Genomic DNA, 20500 nt, shown 5'->3' with positions numbered 1-20500 from the left:
CAATAGGACAGAATCAGTCTCTCGTGTTATATATATATATATATATATTGCAGAAATATAGTGAATGAAACTAATAATAAATAAAAATAAATAAAACAGAAAACCAGTTTATTGAACATAGTAAACATTCAGTCTTACTAAAGTGGTGAAAACAACTCTAAGTATATTTAGGATTATTCATAAAATATATTCATCATTATAAATTCACTCACATGTCAGCATTTGATCCTGTTTTTTGTATTTTCATCATGCTTTTACCTTGCTTTCTATATTTTATAGTACACAATAAAAGTAATGAATGTAAGTAAAAAAGAGGGTTTGTTGCATTTATTAACTTACGTATGGAAAATCGAGGTTTGAAATCTATTTTGGTATACGCGTGAAATATAGATTGATTTGGTTTGAATTTCGAGCAAATCTACATCCCTTCTATAGTAGTATAGGAATGTTAAAACCTACATATATGTTTAAGGAAAATCAACCGTAATATTCACACTTCTTTAAAATACGACTTTCCACGTACACACGCATGCTAGCTTTGACTATTGCATGTGCTTGGTCGAGTTGATAGGAAAGGAAGAACATGAAAAAAACAAAGCCACGTTGATGCTTGTTTCCACATTTGAAACAAAGGAATCCCACAGAGTAGGCTGTGAATTGACCTAAAGTGGATCTAGAGAACTCTAGAAAACAATCAAATTACACAGAAGAAGATAAAAGCCCGCAGTGACTTTCTAAGTAGATATTTCCTATACCGTAAGGAACGAGACTCCTACTACTGAACTTTAATGATTGCATTAATCCTACGTAAGAACTGGGGTCGAATACTCACATGAAATCAGCAGAACACTCAACTCACACACAGAATTCCAACAAAAAAGCTTACAGTATTATATAGGTGGTGTACTGTTTCGTGATTATTTATTAATGTTTTTTTTAAATATATCTCACCTTTCCTGGCTGCAACTGCGATACTAAATGTTCAGTAATAACGTTTATGCATGACTAATTATGGTTATTGGTTTTGCAGGATTTTACTTACGAGATTTGATTTAACCCTTGAAGTTATCTCTAGCCAACTTCAACATGAAGCTTCTCGCTATTACATCAAGTGTCAGAGAATCTTTCTTTCCTAATCGACAGACAGTTTTACTTGCTCAATGATAACTCCACTCAGAGAAAGGGATCCTAAAATATTGTTGGACTGGCGTGGTCTAATGACTGATTTGCCTGGCTGCATAATGGAAGGTACGATGTTTGAACCAAGATATGCCGCTGAACGCGCTTCACACTTACAGCCCAGCCATTGGTGAGTTATAACTGTGACAGTCAGTCTTATTATTCTGTAAGGGGTAGCCGCAAGAGAGCGGGTTTGCTCACTGATTAACGTTTTCCAGGTCACCAGTTCTAAATTACTGATAGCTTTACTTGAATCTTAGGTTCTCTAACCTGGCCGTTTAACTCACGTGACGCAAATACAAATATATGTATGTTCCCCGGTGAGACAGCGGTAAGTTTACGGAGTTACAACACTAAACTCAGGGGTTCGATTCCCCTCGGTGGAGACAGCAAATAGCCCGAGATGGGTTTGCTATAAGCAAAACACACTTGTTTAAAACAGTTTTTGCTTTTAGTTATAATATTTCAAATATTTCATTTTGAGCCGCAGGCAACATTATAATGTCAGATTTGCTGCTTAAATACTTTAATCGAAATATGTTCATTGTATAATGTAGGAACGATAATAAGTTGGATAAATTTCACAAAAATTAAAATCCTAAAGACAAACATTAATAAGAATAAATAACTCATTAAGTACAGATCCAGTTACACCATACATAACGTATGTGTTATTCCAACGATTAACCTAGAACATAGTTACTTGATCATAGCAATAACAGGAAATTCAAGGATCTAATATAGAAGGATAAGTGTTATAACTTGTTGCAAATGCAAAGAGATAAGACACTGCGTGGAGTTGAATAAACAAGAAAATTATCAGTTGAAACTGAACAAAAAAAAGATTGATGATTTGGTAAGACTATTACATTTTTGTATGGAGATGAAGTAAATAAAAAAATCGAAAATATGGTACTTAGATTGAAAATAAATAAAGTGTAATTAGTACAAAAATTAAATTAGAAAGTAGTTCACCTGTAGAAACAAAACAAAACAAATACTAAGTAGAAGGGACAGTTAACAGTGTTATAAGCTCAGACGAGATGTCTTAAGCAAGTCCTAACTTTTTCAAGTCATACCACAATTTTTTTTAAAATGTAGAAACCACATTTACGATTTTTCTTTCCTCTGTATCTGACCAATCAGAAAATTGGATCACAAGTATCCGGAAATATCTCTTCTCCATATGACTAATCATAGAGTTGTCCCACATACACAAGATAAAGTGGGGTACAATACGACAACGTTCTCATGTTTTATTGTACACCATTTAAAATAACAATAGTCAAAGAGGGAGGAAGAGATCTCGTTCTACCTGACCCTCCCAAGTCACCCACTACGACCTAAATACCGGTTCAGAGCAGAGAGACAATCCTATGTTTGTTTGACTAGATCTTGCCATAGAAAATAACGTCTAAGCTGAATTTAGTGTAAGAGTTCAGCTTAATTTAATATGTTCCAAGCTGGAATTTTAGAAAAATTAAGCAATTTTGTAAGTATGAAATATATACCATAGGAAATTGAGGTGCTTTTAGAGTACTGGAAATAACCATGAAAATATTCTATCGATAATCATAAAATAACCCAATATCGTGTGTAGCAGTTAAAGAACAACAACAGCACAGAAATGGAACAAACCCTCAGAAGTCTTGATAAAACTAGTTTCGACACATTCTTGAACCCTCTTTAGTCTCTTCTGACAGTTTGTTCAATTTACTATACTTTTTTGTTCTTGTACTGGTGATACACATATAAGAACCACAAACAATGAGTAATTGCAACTAAATTGTTAATTAATCATTATTGCAGAGTATTATTACAGATAATACAAAAAAAAATACGTTGTACATTGCTCTAATACATTGTACTTAGTTTAAGCCATCATAAGGTTATCAATATATGATAGTGAAATATTATTCAAAATGTCCTGTATTACTCTCCACTATTGAGCCAAGATGTTTGCCCTTAATTTAGTTTTCATGTAAGCTCATATAGTCTTAATAATAATTTATATAAGGATTTTGTGCAACCATTCCATCAGTATTTTTATTTCTTCCAGATATCATTTCACTAGATTTGCAACTTGCTTGGGATATGTGTCTTGCTTAAAAATGAATGTCTACCCTAAAAGCATTGTCCCCGAGGGAATGACATCATAGATAAGAGTTTGATTGTACCTGTCAGTAAACAGGGTGACTTCAATTTTGTGTTGACTTCCAACACCATTGACTGAGATGCAGCCCACACTTGTATTGTTCCTTCAGCGTTCTTCACTGTAGATGCTCTTCATTGGCTGTCATACTCAAGATAAAAAAATACTAAACTGATTCCTCGTCTGAATAAAAAGTGATTACTCTGACTTTATTTAGGTCCAAGTTGAAAAAATATTAAAACAATGGGATCAAGATTAATCAACCTATCCTGTGACAGGTCAATAATTCAGGCTTCAGCACAAGCTGGTGATACCTACATTCTAACTAACCTCAAGTTTTCTCAAAATCATCAACGTAGAGCTGAATGTGACGGTTTCATAAATACTGTGAATGTATATGCTCGCTGTAGCAGCTCTGGAGGACTTCGATTCCACTCTAATCTACACCCTACTACTTTCACGTGTCCTAATATACAGTGGTTCAGTGGTGTTCTTTCTATATACTGTAGGCCAGGTATCTTGAGAAATAGAACGCCACGTGACTCACTAAATATAAAACTAAAATAAAGTAGAATTGCAGGATTGTAGCAAGTAATCTACAGTTGAATCACTGCAGCAGAAGCCTTTTTAAGTGGACTGTATATGGAATACAATATCTCCTATACTGTTGCCTGATTTGTCAGCGACTTCACAAACTGTTGGTTTCTTTCTTGCTTCTGGAGGGCATGGTAGTGATCATTATATGAGTTGACTTTATTACTTTCGCACCTATATTGTGTGACAAGAAAGGAAAGACAGGGCATCAAACTAAGCTACTAATACTCTGTACTATTTGAAGTCAGCTTTTCAGACTTGACTTTGTACTATATAGACAAGACAGTTATGTCATAACGACAATTTATTTCAGTCAGTATCACAAGATACTCCAGCAGTATTCCCCTCTTTACATCCTATTATCTTGATCGACTTTTGACTAATGTGATCTTCTGTTTCATTACCATACCTAAGTGTGTACATGCATATATGCATACGTGGAATTTACATAATAAGATATTTAAATACAGAAGGAGAACAGCTGCAATGTTACACATTTCAACTGTCAAATTTAGTTTAGCCTGAAGGTGTACATGTGCTTCTGTCTAGTAGAAATCATAATTAATATAAGATATGATTTCCAAAGATATAAACACTATCACATATAGTTCTTTCTCTGTCTTCTTTCTTTCTTCACTACACAAATTTGAAGAAATTCCATATTCAGTCTGATTCTATGTCAACCTGATCTTCACTGCATAGTTGTAACAAATTTTCTTTATGCAGACTTATTTACTGTTTTCTTCAGAGTGTATTCTTTTTAGGTGTTACTCATGTAAAAACACAACTAAATATGCATTCAAATTGTGTTCAATCAATGTCATGAATATAGTATTAGTAAAAATGGCAATGGTATTATTGGCATGCCCACTACAATTCAGAGCTTGTCAGTTACTAACATCTCAATTTCTCTAGCTATCACAATGAGCTGTTATGATAATCAAGTGGATAACTCAAAACATCATACAATTCTTTTTTTGCAAAATTCCACTTGAAAGATCAGAAAGTATGACTGCAACTTCTTTTCAGCTGTTGATCTCATAAACACACAGGCTGCAGCTCAAACAACCATCTTAACTTCAGAGGCTTATCTTTTATTCTGGTGCTCCAAAGTGAGTTACCCATTATTCCGCTAATTTGTGAGTGGCTGTTTCAGACAACTAATCAGCTAGTGCATATGCTTCAATTCACTTAGGAACGTAGTTAATTACCATCAGGATGATATGATTACTGTGGTTGATTTTGGAGGGAGTTCTGCCAGTACACAGGGCTATTTTATAAAATGGAGATCCTATAATTTCCTGACAGTTTTCCCTAGTAGTGATGATTCTTTCTCTAAGCCACAGTGGCAGTGCAGTGTTTACACCATTACTCTATGACTCTGCAAGAAAATGGTTAGTAAAATCATCCTTGCATTTTAATTGTAATGCAAGACAACTCTGATGTCTTATTATTTATATATTATGTAACATTTAGATGATCTCAGAGATTTTAGAACCACAACTGCATCACATGTTGGGTACTAAATTTATTCAGGATGTAGTAATGGTGTAACATTCCCTTTTATACCTCTAACTGATCAAATAGTTGCCAGAGGTTATGTACTTCTGCATTATGCTCACTGGTCTGAAATAGTCGTGCTTAACTTTGCTGCATAATATGTAGCAACCAAGCTAGATCTGGGTCCTTTAGCTGATCCTTCCAGAACTTCTGTTTCATCATATGTGGTACTCATTCATCAATGTAATATGCACTATTGTATGTTTTGCTATCAAGACTGAAAGTTTAGGTTTCATGATAAAATTATATCTGGATCTGGATCTTCAAACAGACAAGCTCTCACTTGCCGATGAGAATGCTCTGCATTTCCACACTGCCAGCCCAGTTGGTGTTGTACAGTAAAGTACTACTCTTGCAATATTGTAATCCAACATGTGATCATACCTTCTGGCTTTCTAAGGTTCATTAACCATATCAACGACATGAAATGTACTCTAGTAATAAATTATTTTCAAAAATTATTTGTAAAAGCACTTGGTGAATACTACAACAGCAAATACTTTCTTCTTTATAAAGTAACAACATTTGGCAGATATTAGCATTCCACTCACTAATGCTATAACATGGTCTACACCATCCTGTACTTATGACAGCATTGCTCCAACTCCACTGTCACAGGCATCTATGTTCAGAATGAATGGAATATCTCTCCTCAGATAAATGAGCAATAGTGCGTTAACTAATGCACATTTTAGTGACTGGAGTGACTTTGCACAATTCTCAGTTAGTCTAAAATCTGATTCAACCTCGATTACTGCTTAAAGAAGTGCAACTGTTGTATGGAATGTGGGCACCAAATGTCTATAATATGTTGCAAAGCCAAAAGAAGTTGGACTTACTTAATTAATGTTTGCAGGTTTGGTCCAGTCTATCGCTACTTCTATCTTAGTAGGCTCTGTAGAAATTATTTCTCTATTCAATATATATCTGAGAAATTTCACGTGTGTTCACCGAAGGAACACTACTTTACCTTTGTTTTCAGATCTGCTTATTGTAAATATTGATTACCAAGTCCAAGCTTCAACACTGACGGGAAACATGTAACCAGACATTAAAATGTCATAAGCATGGATAATGTACTATTCTCATTACAACCCACGTATTACAACTTACACAAACCACTCAAATGTTGTTGAATTATAACAGATGATTAATGACATGACACAAAATTCATACAAGCATTCTCGAGTGCTGAAAGCAATCTTGGTTCTGCCTTTGTTTTCTAACTCAGTAGCCAAAAGCAATATATAGTGAGCTTAACCAGACGGACCTTTCCAAAGGATTGAGACATTTTTCTGTGCAAGACAGTTGAAATGCGTTGATGTGTATTACCACCTGAAGTCTAAAAACAATCTCAATATACTTTCTCTCTTTCTAATGATTATCAGACTGGTGATGACTAGGACTCTTTGAAGGTTGAATGGCTTCATCTTTGAGCTTCCAATACTTTTCAGCTCTGGTTACATCTATGGTGTTCCAACGAAACCTGCATGACAGATGTTTTATTGGAGCAAACCTCCAGCATCTATATGATGTGGGATGATGTTTGTTTGTTGGTCATCTGTTTCTTCAAATACATTGATACATTTCAATATCTTTACGAGTTGTGTTTATTGGTCGGAACTTCTCCTTCATCCACTCTACCAACAATTGTTCCAGCTCGATCACAAGGTTCAACTTAAGTGCAGGTCAGTGTGCATACTTCACATTTGGATTTCTGTCATTAAACCTCTTTTGCACACCAGAGTATGACTCCACCTATGACTATAGTACTGCTATATCTTGGTCATGTCATTTCATCAAAATAAATTATATTCTCTCGGTAATCTTTATTATTTGAATTTCTATCCTAGTGGTACTTTGAGTCTTGATTCACGAAAAGCAGTTCTTGGTACCTTCACATCCTCAGATCTTTACTTCACATCTTTAGTGATTTGAACATAGGGGAAATACTTGATTGATCAACTTTTGAAATGTCTTGTGCCGTAGCCCTGATGGAGAACTAAAATGATGCAGCCTAAATGCCAACCACAAGTTCACATTTTGAAGGAACCTCTATCAGTTAACTTAGAATAGAAAAACTTAGGTACTTTGATGTTCCATCTAGCATGTCAACGTGTAACTTAATCTTGGCATCAAAGGTAGCTAAAAGATCCAGCTGTAATAAAATTTTGTCATTTTTCTCTTCACCAACGTCTTTCCCAATGTTCTCTGAAAGCCAAGGCGTTTCTAGCTAAGTTATATGTTAAAGGTTAATTTCACCAGTTGTTGAAGAACTTGTCTCCAAAAGCTCGATTGCTTGCATATTTTGCACTCTATATCATTGCCTACTATTTGATGTTCCCTACACTTGTCAGAACAATATGCAACAGAACATTCATGACCATGTACCTTCTGCATCAAATCATTTCAGTTCCAATACCTTGACCCATGATGGATGATTTACAGATTTACTTATATTAGCAAAGAATCAACACGATCCACAATATGCACCAAGAGAAGAACATAATCATATGGTTATTAATGTTAGCCCTAACTTAGTCATTATGCCGTGAAAAATGTCTCACTTTTTATTGTTTGTCTCAGAGAAATGGGCCCTTAAGTTTGCAAGATCCGTGTTTTATGATACTTCTTACACTTTCTCAGTATCAACAGGGAAAGTGTCCCTATTTGTAGTTTATATATTATCAATGTCAGCTTCATTACACATTTTTTCCCAATCCGATTGTCAAATTAAATTTTTATTTAAGTTTCAACATTAGAAGGGCCAAGGGGGACTAGATGTACAAACATTTGGCTTGATGTTCAGGTTAAGTACTTTTGATTCTTGATTAATTTTTTGTATCTTCTCATTTTCTGATATTTTGGCCTATAAAATTTTGACTGTATATTTCTGCTTTGTCTTGACAGCTTTAAAATAGTGTTTATTTTGAGCAGTTTTCTATTCTAAGTTCTTCTTTATTCCTTCTTCATAGCTCCACTAGAACTATTTAGTTCCAAGGTGCAAGTATTTACATATTTTCTTACTTTCGTTACACAGATCTAAGTTGCTACAGGCTCTTACAAAGCTTTAAATGTCAACTACTTAGCAATTTTTAAAGGTTTAACAGTATAGATTTTGAGTGACAAATATTAAACCTTGATCTACAATACTATGCAAATTGAAAAGTTAAAATATAATTTCGAACTATAAACAACACATGTAAGCCAAAATCCGAAACCAGAACTAACTTCAACTGGTGCCAACTGTAAAATACAAAATAAAACCAAAACTTACAACCTACGATACAATACAAATGAAAATCAAAACTTATTACAGTGTTTAATACATGAACATAAATATAAACTGTTTTTAAAGTTAGAATTAAAGTAGTTTAAAACGCTTCACATTTTAAGTGTTTTATACCTTCGGATTATATTCACAAATTGCACCTAGACGTTAAGAACTTTATATTAAAATGATTTTGAAGCGTCACCACGATGTTACAGTTCATGTCGCCATGTCTTGTCGTGCTCTATCTGACGACCGTGCGTCTTGAAAGTAGTCCTGAAGCATAGTTTTCATTGCAAACAGCTCTGCTATAAAGCTCTCAGGTTAAAAACACAATATCCTTCCTTGTTTGATTTCCATCGTCTGTCTACTTTACAAGAATGACAGTTTCTCAGTTGCCTGTTTCAACACTCATATCAAACAGAAATCTATACGCGTGCATGTGGTAACTTCAACGGTATATCTTCTTTTGTAATAGCAACTGTTTCATTCTCCAGCTGCTTGAGGAATGCGACATTTGAGCAGGAGTTGTGATTGGAAGCCTTATCTTGGTGAACCCCTATCATGTTAGCTTCGTCTTCAAATAACGGGCTTTCTGGGTTATATTGTGTACTATTGCTTGGGACATTTGGATGGCTTTTACTACTAACCTTTCTTTTCTTGGATTCTCGCCTGCTACAAGACGCCACACTTTGCTTACCACGGCTGGTGTATGACTTGTTTGTAGGTCTCTTTTTGGTCTTGGTAACCCATATTGGTCCATATTTCTTTATTTTACAGTGTCCGGTCCGGCATGGCCAAGTGGTTAGGGCGCTCGACTCGCTATCTGCGGGTCGCGGGTTCGAATCCCCGTCCCACCAAACATGCTCGCCCTTTCAGCCGTGGGGGCGTTATAATGTGAAGGTCAATCCCACTATTCGTTGGTAAAAGAGTAGCCCAAGAGTTGGCGATGGGTGGTGATGACTAGCTGCCCTTCCCTCTAGTCTTACACTGCTAAATTAGGGACGGCTAGCGCAGATAGCCCTCGCGTAGCTTTGAAAAAAAAATTACAGTGCCATTAAGTTCAAGGGATAAAACAATATAAAAATTTATATTTTGATACATGCTGTTTCACCTCGTTACGTGATTTTAGGATACTGTGTGTCAAAGTACTCGATTTCCATTCTAGCTTTAGAATGTACACTGAAGCTGTTAATTATATCAGAATTATTAGACGGCCCCTTAGGTTCATTGGTTGGGAGGAGAGTTTTAACAGGTAATAGAGAAGTCAATGACTTCGATCTAAAACGAGTTTGACTAAATTCGTTAGAATAAATATGGCTTTTTTAGGGTTGGATGTGTACTCCCAGCCATCAGCTGGGAAACCACGTAGATCCATAAAATTTTCCCGCCTCATAATTTTCGAATTGACTCATTTTCCTGATTTAGTGTAACTCAGCTGGCTTTCTCTTAAGCCAAGAAAGCATATGGGGTTAGCTTTCTAACTCTTCAAGCCATAACTTGTTTTCAAGATTCAACTCCTGAAGTAGAGTCTTTTGAAACTTGGTTCTGGGTTAAGTGGTTTGGTCTTGTGTCCTGTACGTAAACAGTGTTCGTGTAATTAAAGAGCTAAGAAATATTTTCTTTCCAAATTATTACATATTCTGCATACTTTGATATTACTTCTCTTGGAAGTAACATAACGCAAACATAAATAAAGGAAGTATTATTTGTAAGACTCCACTAGATGATCAAATCAGAGACCCATTTAACCCCTACCAGGGAAGTCCCGAAAATTCCTCGCTTACGTTCAGAATCAACGCGTTTTCAAAATCCTGGATCCGCCACTGATAATATACGAGTTTTGACTTTTAACTCCTGTGTGAATGAAGTTAACTCCGGATCTTTTCGTATCTGTCTTATTGTTCTTGTATTTTGATTAGAATTACCACAATATTAAATGTACACACTGACTCAAAAGTACTGACTTATTATATCAAGCGTATAAGTTATTTCAAAGGCATTGACCTGCTAGTCGCCAATATCAGTTTTCTTATTTGAATTAATAAATAAATATATGTTTATTTGCATACATATTTAAAAATTCCTAGGACTTCCCTAGGATTATCCCTATACAACTGGCTGCTTAAAATCATCCTATTTTTTAATAGTCTTGGAAAAAATTAAGAAAAAACTTTATTAGGCTGAAAAACTATAATAATTAAAAAATAACCACGTTTCGTTTGTTTACTAAACTATTAAGCTCATTTCAAATATTTTAATAATTACTTTCGTCGAAATATTTTGCCAACTTACAAGATTTGGCACTATTGTTGGGGCATATTAAATATACGCTAAATGGCCAGATCAGAGACTCTAAGGCCGGAGTATGGCTGTGTAAATAAAGTTAACTCTTGGTACCTACCCCAAGTTGATCCATGTTTCTTTGTTTTCTAGTGCATTAAGTTCAAGGGACATCCTCATAATGGAAATTCTAAATCCCCGATCTAAACACATCTTTATGATTTGAGTGTATGAATTTTTGCATCAGAGAGAACTGTTACATACCATTTGCAAAAGCATGGTCGTCCCTGATATATAACCACTGATCAGAGGGAGTGTAACCAGTAAACAGCGTTCGCCCCCTACACGGCCACATGTAACCGAATAGAAGGATCAATTGTCACTTTTATAATGAGCTCACAAGCGAAAGTATGGAGTTTGTTCCTATTTGATAATTAAAAACAGAAATATATTATATTATTGGGATTGCGTGTATTTTAAGGTCTCGAAAAACACAAAAATAATACGACTTGAACTCACGAAAATAATGTTTTTGTGTTTCACGTTTTTGCCTTTCACGGAAGCTTTTTAACCTAGGGAATCAGGCTTAAAATTGAAGCATAGATCCCCAGAATAGATCTAAAGAGAGAGAGAAAAACAAATTTTTTTTGTATCATACAGTGTGTATAACATTTAAAAACTAATTATTACCTATTTGTTGTAAAGCTATTTATTAAAATATCTAGAAAGACGGTAAACTGAAACCTAAACCATATAGTTTATGAAATTATAAGTTTAGAAAGTGTCAGTTTGTCTGTTAAATCTTCATTTTTGTATTTTAATGTCTTTTTATTTTCCAACTTCAGTTTGTATCGAGTTGCATTTCAATAGTAAGTTATTTAAATAATCAATTATCTTGTGTTCTAAAGCAAGAAACTGTTCAGAGGGTGAAGTATTTTAATTATATAACACCAATATAAATTTCGTTTAAGAGATCTTAAAAGCGCATAGTAAGGAACAATTTTGCAAAATACTTTAACAACACAATTAATTTAACTCTAATTTATGGAGTATGTGTAAGAAAGTATAATGTTTTCTAAACTCGTGAGCTCATGGGATAGTTTATTAACTCACGAGAGTGTAATACATGTTACTGTATGGGATACTTTAATAACTCACAAGAGGGTAACACGTGTCAATGTATGGGATACTTTATGAAGTGACAAGAGGATAACACGCGTCACTCATAAAAGCATAACACATGATAGTTTGTGGAGTAAGTTATTAAATTATCCAAATGGTTATCATGTCCCGGACTATAGTGACAAAATTGAACTTTTGATCTGATAAGTTTAATCAGCATATTCAATTGTCCATTCGGAGTTATTTCTTTCATCCTCAGTTGCTAACAAGAACCATTTTAATTGTCATTTTTTATTACTTTATGGATAGTTTTGGAAACATTGAACTTTGTGGTTTTACTAAATCCTGTAAAATTAACCATATTAACCATAGTTATCATAAAGAAATGTTTACTCTTACCCTGTACAACATTCCGTTGAAAAATATATATTTTATTACAGAACATGATCCTTACAATTGTACTGAAAACCCACATTTTATTTTAAAAACTCTATGATATCCTACCCATGTCAAACATTAATCCAAAGTCAAAGTTTTATTATGTGTGCGATTTTGTCGTTAAGTAGTTCACTGTTCGCGTATTTTTCTGAATACAGTTAAGTGCTTGTTGTTGTTATTTTGTGATATTACTCAGTGAAGTCAGATTGTTTTCACCGCTAACATTTTAACAATAAAATGAGACAAAAACGATATTTATCTTCCAGTTAATAACAATAAGAAAAAAAATTTGTTTCGCTAAAATAATAACAAATCTTTTCGTTTGACAGAAATAAAATGTGCTTTTTTTTTTATCCGGAGAGTAAAGGTCGTTTTCTTTTTTTTTCAAACTTTATTGCCAAGATATCTAAACCCCTCCAGTATGCACTACAAATTCTGAAAGTATTCTAACCCAATAGATAAAACTGTTTGCCATATTGTTTCACCTTTCTTTGAAGTCCCGTGAAATCAGTATTATAAATATTATATTTCTTTCTAGTTCATTACTTTTTTTATTAGGAAAACATCAAATAATGTGTTAACACTGTGTCCTTACTATAACACAACTTGTAAAGATGAGATGTTCTTTAGTGGCTTAACCTGAGCCTAGAATATGTGATTAAAGATTCAGTCAAAATGTATTTTTGATAACTTGTGTACGACAAAAATTAAACAAATATGTTTTTTCTTTTATTGTAAAAATAATATTATCTGATTAGTGTAGTCCTTTAGGAACTTCTTAGTTACGGATGGTTGAAACTATGTTTACAGACGACCAAAAAAAAATCACAAAAGGATCCTTTTGTGCACATATGAAAGATTTTATTGATCCCCCAGCTGCTGCAGTGTGGATGTAGATAGCGTGAAGAGAGCGTGCGAGAGTTGGCAGTCTATGAGAACTAGCACGCCGCATGGGCGCGCTCTATTGGCAACAGCCGGGCACTCTTGAGACGTCACACTTCTCGAAGCTTTCTTAAGAGCGTATCATTTCACTCAATTAAACGAACAGTTGGTCTTATCTCTCTTCTCTTTCTCGGAAGGCGACAAACCACTAGGCGCTGTTTGTTTGTACTTAAGTAAGTGTTCACAAACATCCTGCTATTAAAAAGATAGTCGCAGCGAAGTCACTGACGTTCTTACATCCTTCCATAAGCTGAGCGAAACTTCTAGCTAAACTAGCCGAGTTCGAGTTCAAATTAAGAATATCATGTTGGGTACAATTTGATAGAATAACAAAGGTAAGTTCCGCTTACCAAAAGGCATGTTTCTTAATTCCCCAACTCTGTTATTTTAAATAATTTTTTCTTCATCTAAAGTGATACAGTTATTTTGATTACCTATGTTACGTATTGATATTGTCACCATGCTAAAACAAAATATGTTGTTTTGGGAATAAAATGTTAAGTTTTTGTGTTTATCCTCTATTCTAAAAATTTTACTTATTTCTTGGCATTTTGCTTCCCCAATTACTTTCGAAAGACAAAGAAAGAAAAGTAATTTATCTTCACTGACCTAAAAAAAAATGTTACTTATTCCAAAACAACTTGTCACTCTCCTACCTTTGAAAATCAAGGAAAGAAAATAATTTCAGTACTTACTATACAATCTAAAGTAACTGACATGCCGACTGCTGCAATTATGTGAAGAGTCCATTATTGTCAATGTTTTGTGCTTAAACTAAAAGATATAGTCAATTTATAATTATTTAAGCACCGTTACTTTAGTGAATGAAACCATCTAATGTGTTTGGTAAAGAATGTTTTTTTTACTGTTTAATAATGATATTCGTAGATAAGGCAAAGATAATTCAATTATATATATATATATATATATTGACAGATACGTTCGAAATACCATAAAATGTTGCGGGGTGAAGTTACACGGACGCCATCTTAAAATGCTATTAGCGCCACTGGTTCGACTATAGATATATATATAAGTTCGTTCTTGTTTGCCCTAGAAAGTAAAACTGGTGCTATCTTAAGCTGTAGTTAACTTACAAGTTCGATGTTGAACTGGAGTGTTTCTGGACACCAACTACCGTGCAGAGCTATTTTAAGTTTCATCTTCAAAAACGAAGAAAAAAGTAATTGATTTTATCGTAACACATGCCTGCTATTGTTTAGCTTGTCAAACATTTTATCTTAAGTAAGTGAAAGTCAGATGCAAAATGTTGATAGTCATGAGGTATTCTAGCTTGCTCTTTTCAAATAGCATTTCTGCTGCGAAACGACTAGAACCATAACATATTGATTTTTGACAATTTTTAAGCTCTAAAGCTCATTTTGAAATCGTCTTGTATGTAGTTAAGAGACCTTTTGTTAAATTTAGAGCTGTGGCATTAATGATCATGTATTGGAATAATTAAATAAGACTTTTTAATTGTGTGGACATATTGTATTTCATCGTGTGTATCTATATCTATTTTTTAAAAATATCTATATCGATGTTCTTACCTCTTGGCAATGGTACGTAACATAGAATTCCATTGTCTTATTCCTTTTCCGCTAAATAGTTAACAAACTTCGACTAAATATCCATCACCATTGTAGAAAATAACATCACTTCAATTAGTTATAAAGCTTCGGAAGTTTTGTTTTAGCCACTTATTTTATAAACAATTTATCACGGACGTTTTCATGAAAGTTGAACTAAAGCGTTCACTCAGTTTTCGAGCGTTGTTAACAGGCACAGCCGATTCTGATTTGATCATCTAGTGAAGTCTTGCAAATAATATTTCCTTTATTTATGTTTGCGTTATGTTACTTCCAAGAGAAGTAATGTCAAAGTATGCAGAATATGTAATAATTTGGAAAGAAAATATTTCTTAGCTCTTTAATTACACGAACACTGTTTACGTACAGGACCAAACCACTTAATCTAGATCAAAGTTTCAAAAGACTCTACTTCAGGAGTTGAATCTTGACAACAACAGAGCCCTTTGCAATGAAAATTATGCTGCAGAACTACTTTCAAGACGCGCGGTCGTCAGGTAGAGCACGACCAGACATGGCGACATGAACTGTAACATCGTGGTGACGCTTCAAAATCATTTTAATATAAAGTTCTTAACGTCTAGGTGCAATTTGTGAATATAATCCGAAGGTATAAAACACTTAAAATGTGAAGCGTTTTAAACTACTTTAATTCTAACTTTAAAAAAGTTTATATTTATGTTCATGTATTAAACACTGTAATAAGTTTTGATTTTCATTTGTATTGTATCTTAGGTTGTAAGTTTTGGTTTTATTTTGTATTTTACAATTGGCACCAGTTGAAATTAGTTCTGGTTTCGGATTTTGGCTTACATGTGTTGTTTATAGTTCGAAATTATATTTTAACTTTTCAAGTTGCATAGTATTGTAGATCAAGGTTTAATATTTGTCACTCAAAATCTATACTGTTAAATCTTTAAAAATTGTTAAGTAGTTGACATTTAAAGCTTTGTAAGAGCCTGTAGCAGCTTAGATTTGTGTAACGAAAGTAAGAGAATATGTAAATACTTGCACCTTAGAACTAAGTAGTTCTAGTGGAGCTATGAAGAAGGGATAAAGAAGAACTTAGAATAGAAAACTGCTCAAAATAAACACTATTTTAAAGCTGTCAAGACAAAGTAGAAATACGCATTCACAATTTTATAGGCCAAAATATCAGAAAATGAGAAGATACAAAAATTAATCAAGAATCAAAAGTAAATAACCTGAGCATCAAGCCAAATGTTTGTACATCTAGTCCCCCTTGGCCCTTCTAATTATAATAATGTTGAAAGTTAAATAAAAACTAAATCGGATTGTGAAAAAAATGTGTAATAAAGCTAACATTGATAATATATAAACTACAAATAGGGACAATTTCCCTGTTGATACTGAGAAAGTGTAAGAAACAAACAATGAAAAAGTGAGACATTTTTCACGGCATAATGACTAATGCATAAAATTTTGAATTAAATACTTAAAAATGTATAAATAAAAAAGGTAGATGGCTGCACATGGGTAACATTTATTTCAATATAAATATGGCATGTATTAGGGCTACTCAGTTATTTACATCAAAAATACACATGCATAACATGACGATAAATGACTATTTTTTTCTAGAATTAAACCAAGTTTTGAGTTTTATATTTTACCCAATTTATTTACACGAAGAAGAAAAGCTCGACAAACTTAGGTTGGTTTTTGGTATAATCATAAAATCTAGTGAACTATTCATGATTCTGGTAACTATCTTCTGTGGTGTTATTCCATTATTTGTGAGGGTGGAAGATGAATGTTGGTTTATGTATACAAAATAAATCAAATAATCAAAAAAGTTAGTAAACTATTACAGTGAGAATGCTATTCAACGATTAATACCGAAGTCCTTTAACAATAGGTGGCGAAATATAGTTAAACAATGCAGTATTGAAATCATTGCAGTAATGTGGGCTCCAGCAAATACCAAATGACAACATACGTCACTATCAAAGCCACACACACATTATAGAATGAAAGTATTTAGAATAAGGTACAACTTGCATCAGTAGGAAGCATGAGTCATGAGAATAAGTGTTAACAAAAAGGGAATGTTTTTATAGATATTGTATCACCCCTGTCACTACCCACTCGATGTGAGTTCGTTAGTTACAAAAATGGGATCAATATCGACATCTGGGATATGAGATAATAACTATTTGATATCGTATTTATAACGAAAAAAACAGGTCAGTTTATCTGAAAAATAAATCATTGTGTTTGTGACGTCACTTTCTAAATCATTATAAAAACGATTAATTTTAGAGGCATAAGGTATGTGTAATTAGTTACGAAGTTTGTGGAATGTCAAATCGCTGTAAGGATACCCAGACAGTTTTGGTGGATATACAGTCACTCTTTTGGATGTTGCATCAGATGCCATCACTCTTATTTCACTGTTTCATTGGAAATGTCATGATTTATGCAATGTTGCACACACACACACACACACACACAAAGACTATCTGATTTAAACAACAACAAAAATAAAACAAGAGTGAATCCTCAATAGCCGCGGCTGTATAATTAAATCTAAAATCGGTCAAAAGATAGAACTATGAGCTAAAAGTTTGTACTTTTGAAAATAACTCGGAACCATTATATGAGCCGCTATGTCCCGGCTAAAAAAAAGAAAAACGTAAAGACAAAAAGTACTATAGTGGTTCCGTTTTGTTCCTACGGGAAGGAGAATGTTAAAGTCAATGAGAACTATTAGTAATGTCGTTTTTTGTACACATGTATGTATTCATGGGGAGTTGTATTCACTGTTGATAGATCTGAAAACCAACTTGCGATATCGAGAACTAGTTTATGCAGTTCACATGTTATTGATTTGTTGCAAATGGTCAATCTGATTATTGTATACTTATAACAAAATGATAAAAAAGGGTTTTAGCAGTACCTTTACCTTAGGTTTAGTAGACTTTCACTCATCTCCAAAGCATGCTATTAAAGAGTTCGTTGTGTGCATTGTTTCAGAGAGTTGCTTGTTTTGATTAACTATGTTTATATCCAAAATTTAAAAACAGCTGGTTTAGAATAACAGATTATCTTCTCATTCTCTGCTAATTCAAACAATATTGTTTGAATTTAATTATACCAGGGATAAAATTTTCTTTCCAACTATATCATACACTCTTTAACAACGTAACTTTTATGATTTCACAGTGGTAAAGTGCAAATAAAAAGTTAAGCTAACTAGAAGATCGCTATCATTAGTGACTTGCATAGGGGTTAGCTGGGTGGGCTCAAGCCTCCTGCCTTCCTGCTCTTATGGTTCAAAAGTGCCCTTTTTTTATCAGTCATAAAAAATGTCCACAACTACTAAAAGACACACCTTACTTCCTGCGAGTTATTAGAAAAAAAAACCACAAAGAAACTTCAACTTTTAAATGAATTACACGCCGAGATATACAGATTTTTAAAGCAAAAACAAAATAATTGTGATATGCTACTAAGTTTTGATACGTAAAAATTAACTGTTTAAGATTTTAAGAGTGCTTGTAAGATAAATTGAATAGGAGTAAAAGAGAGTCAGTTTACGTCTTATGGCTTTTTACCATGTGTGTTCTAAAGGCAACCCGCAGTCTCCATAGTCTCGTCTAATACCTCCCCCCTTAAAAAAACTTGCTTGAAAATAACTGGCTATCATTATGAGGTCACATTCCAGTGGTTCATTGCTGTACATGTGTTTCTCAGAACAAATACATTTAATACTGCAGAAGAACTTTGAATGGCGCATGCCACTTGTAGGTTACGTTTTATGCTATAGGTAATAATAATCCATATTATCTTGAGAGCGTTGTAAGTGTACCACATTTCTTGTCAACTTAGATAACTTGCCACTTGATATTTTTTGCTCAAACCTTTTATCATAAAAAACGAGAAAGTTGATGTGAATATATTAAGAGAATAAAAATAAGTTTTTTTTAATCGTTCAAGTGACTGTTGCTTCACTGAGTAAAATTAAACATATAATATGCTTAAAGTTATTACAAATCAACTGGCGAGTTTCTAGCCATTTTTTGTTACGTAACAATCATATTCATTGTTCATATTTTTTGTGTCACGAAATAGTGTTAATCTCTCTCGTCGCTGTTTGTTAAGCGACCATACAATTAGTTAACAATAGCATCAAATGAAATTACTTGGATGTCTAAAAGAAGAAAAATAAGTAAACGTTCACCAAATTGCACTTGTTACTGCCATATAATGTTTTTTATCACCGATTTCTGAAGTTTCTTAAATGTATTATCTATTCTATACACTTGTGGCATAATGATATTTTACAAGTGAATTATGCAACTTAATAAATTGAGCCTTTTCTCCTCACGCTTTTATATAACCCTAAAGCATATTCGCTTAAGGTATAACATTACAGAACCCCCGAAGTCCTTAACTTTCATGAGCTTCATAACTCCTCTAGTACTTCATAATTTAAAGTATAAATTTACAAGCGTATGCTGCGAGTCCTAATTTAATTTCCTTTCCTTCGACCTCCTAGTTCATTACATGAGACATACATTGCCAAGTTCATCCTTTATGTTCTTGCTACCTTCCTTTGTATTCAGCTTTTTACTTAAAGAACTTAGTTACTCATGACTTGTCAACCTCCGTTTTAAAATATTCCTTTACATACTTCAGACTTCCTTTTCTTCGTCACATGTAACGTTTATTTTTACATACTCTGTCGGTTTTACAATTTTTACTTGTAACATTTTCCTTCTTAAAAACCTTCCAGTCCTTACGCAGATTTTCTTTAGAATCCCTATATTTTGTAATTTCAAGTAATTTTTTGTTATTCAATCTTACTAAAAGAAAAAAAAACGTACTATTTAGGGATTCTTTTTTTTTTTATTAATCCTTCAAGATCATTTCTTGAAGTGCAGAAGCATGACTTTTGTTTACTTCTAATTGATTTTACGTATGTTTTTTTTTTTTAAACTAAGACCTCCTTTAGGCTCTTCTCATAATTATAGTATTTTGGCACTTGTGTATAAAGTTAAATTCATAAATAATATTCAACATTAAACTGGTATACAATTAAAAACATGTTATTTAGGCCTATCTATGGCCTTTAAAAAGAGTCGTCAACTTTTTGAAGGCCATAGATAGGCCTAAATAAAATGTTTTTAATTGTGTACCAGTTTAACGTTGAATATTATTTATGATTTTTTTAGGCTCTTCTCATTTTAAACAAATCTTTGATTATGCAAAACTGTACAAAAAGTGAACTGTTTCAGTTTTCATTTCTATCTCCTAATAAGTTTCTTCGTATTAAATTAAACAATAATAATAAATGTAAAAATTAAGAATATGTACAGCCCGCTTATCGTTCTTGTTTTATAG

The 20500-nt window shown here is 33.4% G+C and overlaps 1 protein-coding gene across 3 annotated transcripts in view; it reads left to right on the top strand.

Moving 5' to 3' along the window:
- Positions 1-13596: 13596 nt before the first annotated feature.
- Positions 13597-20500, top strand: part of LOC106476521 (regulator of G-protein signaling 7-like) — a 96024-nt gene continuing 89120 nt past the window's right edge. For all 3 annotated transcript variants that reach the window (XR_002609769.1, XM_022381359.1, XM_013937178.2), the window contains exon 1: positions 13597-13876. The gene's annotated coding sequence lies outside the window, so the exon portion shown is untranslated. The remainder of the gene's footprint in view (positions 13877-20500) is intronic.

This window comes from Limulus polyphemus, unplaced genomic scaffold, assembly GCF_000517525.1.
Source record: "Limulus polyphemus unplaced genomic scaffold, Limulus_polyphemus-2.1.2 Scaffold157, whole genome shotgun sequence".
Classification (NCBI taxonomy): Eukaryota; Metazoa; Arthropoda; class Merostomata; order Xiphosura; family Limulidae; genus Limulus; species Limulus polyphemus.
This window is presented reverse-complemented; position numbering and strand designations above follow the sequence as displayed.